This window comes from Equus caballus, chromosome 19, assembly GCF_041296265.1.
Source record: "Equus caballus isolate H_3958 breed thoroughbred chromosome 19, TB-T2T, whole genome shotgun sequence".
NCBI lineage: Eukaryota > Metazoa > Chordata > Mammalia > Perissodactyla > Equidae > Equus > Equus caballus.
The window spans coordinates 20,838,106-20,840,862 of NC_091702.1; positions in this window are offsets into that span (position 1 = coordinate 20,838,106).

A 2,757-nucleotide genomic window follows, 5' to 3' on the forward strand; every position below is an offset into this window, starting at 1 on the left:
TTGATTCAAGCCATCTTAGTGTCCTGTGTGAGCTCAACTTTCTTGTCCCTTAAGATTATTTTCTCCTTTTGTTCCTTTAAAGTCTATTATTCATTACACACTAAGTGATTAACTTGAGAAACCTTTTTTTAAAATTTTAAAATGTGAGATTGTATGCCATATTTCAGGTGGTGAACATACTGGCATTTTGTGATTATTGTCTTTCATGGTACTTGGACTCTTTATCATCTTTCCCTTACCCTGTACCCTTACCTCTGGTATTAGTTATCTATTACTGCATAACAAGTTACTCTAAAATTTAGAAGCTTAAAACAACAGATAACTCACACAGTATCTGAGAGTCAGAAATGCAGGAGCGGATTAGCTGAGTGTGATGGCTCAGGAGCTCCTCTAAGGGTGCAGTTATGATGTTACCTGGGGGCTGAAGCCATCTGAGAGCTTGATGGCTGGAGCTTCCAAGCTCACTAACGTGGCTGTTGGTAGGCACTCAGTTCCTCACTCTCTCGACCTGTCCACATAGCTCTCCACAACATGGTGGATGGCTTCCCTCAAATGAGTGATCCAACGGAGAGAAAGTGATGCCACAATTTCTTTTATGACCTAGATTCATAGTCACATAGTCTTACCTTATCCTGTTCACTAGAAATGAGTCACTAAGTCCAGCCCATACTCAGTTGGAGGGAATTATGCAAGGGTATGAATACCAGGAAGCAGGGCTCATGGGGCCATCTTAAAGTCTGGTTACCATATCCTTGAAATTTTAATTTTTTTGTGACAAAATATACATAAAATTTACTGTTTTAACCATATTTAAGTGTATAATTCAGTGTCATTAAGTACATTTGCAATGTTGTGTAACTGTCACCACGATGTCCAGAACTTTTTTCATTATCCTAAACAGAAACTCTACCTATTAGACAATATCTCCCTATTCCCCCTCCCTACCAGCCCTTGATATCCTGTATGCTACTGACTCTGAATTTGCTATTCTAGGTAACTTGTATAAGTGAAATCATAAAATACTACTTTTTTTGTATCTGACTTCTTTCACTTAGCATTATGTTCTCAATGTACATCTATGTTGTAGCATATATCAGAATTTCATTCCTTTTTATGGCTGAATAATACTCCATTGTATATATGTATGCCACATTCTGTTTCATCCATTCATCTGTTGATGACATTTGGGTTGTTTCCACATTTTAACTATTGTGAATAATGGTGCTGTAAACATTGGTTTACAAGAATTTGTTTAAGTCCCCGCTTTTAATTCTTTTTTCACCCCGAAGTGGAATTAGCGAATCTTAGGGTAATTCTATATTTAACTTTTTGAGGAACGACCAAACTTTTTCACAGCAGCTGCATCATTTTACATTCTCACCAGGAATACACAAAGGTTCCAATTTTAAATATCCTCACCAACACTTAGTTTCTATTTTATTGATAATAGTCATCCTAATGGATATAAAGTGTTATTTGTGATTTGATTTGCATTTCCCTAGTGACTAATGATATTGAGCATCTTTTCATGTGCTTATTTGCAATTTGTATATCTTCTTTGGAGAAATATCTATTCAAGTTCTTTGCCCGTTTTTGAATTGGATTGTTTGGTTTTTGTTGTTGAGTTCTAGGAGTCCTTTATATATTCTGGATATTAATCCCTTATCAGATACATGGTTTGCAAATACTTTCTCCCATTCTGTGGGTTGTCTTTTCAATTTTAATAGTGTCCTTTGATGCACAAAAGTTTTAAATTTTGAAGTTCAGTTTATTTTTTCTGTTGTCTGTGCTTTTGGTGTCATGTTCCAGAAATCATTGCCAAATTCAGTGTCATGAAGCTTTTCCTATATGTTTTCTTGCAAGAGTTTGATATTTTTAGCTCTTACATTTAGGTCTTTGATCCATTTTGAGTTAATTTTGTATATGAGGTAAGGTAAGGGTCCAGTTTCATTCTTTTGCATATGGGATCCAATTCCCAGCCTCACTTGTTGAAAACTGTCCTTGTTGAATGGTTTTGACACCTTTGATGAAAATCATTGACTATGTATGTCAGAGTTTATTTCTGGGTGCTCTCATTTGTTCCGTTGGTCTATATATCTGTCCTTACGTCAATACTACATGGTTTTCGTTACTGTAGCTTTGTAGTAAGTTTTGAGGAAGTGTGAGTCTTCCAAATTTGTTCTTTTTCAAGATTGTTTTGGCTATTTGGGATCCCTTGAGATTCCATAAGAATTTTAGGATGGGTTTTTCTTTTTTTTTTCTCTTTTTCTTTTTTTCAATTTTATTTATTTATTTTTAATTGCAGTAACATTGGGTTGTAACATTATATAGCTTTTGGATGTACATCATAATATATTTCAAATTCTGTGTAGATTTCATCATGTTCACCACCCAAAAACTCATAGTCCATCCCCTCACATGTGAGCCTAATCACCCCTTTTGGCCCTCCCCACCCTTCCCCCATGGTAACCATCAATCCATTCTCCGTTGCTATGTGTGTGTCATTGTTTTTATCTTCTGCTTATGAGTGAGAACATACGGTATTTGACTTTCTCCCTCTGACTTATTTCACTTAGCGTAATACCCTCAAGATCCATCCATGTTGTCACAAATGGCCAGATTTCATCATTTCTTATGGCTGAGTAGTATTCCATTGTGTATAAATACCACATCTTCTTTATCCATTCGTCCCTTGATGGGCACCTAGGTTGCTTCCAAGTCTTGGCTATTGTGTATAAAGCTACAATGAACATAGGG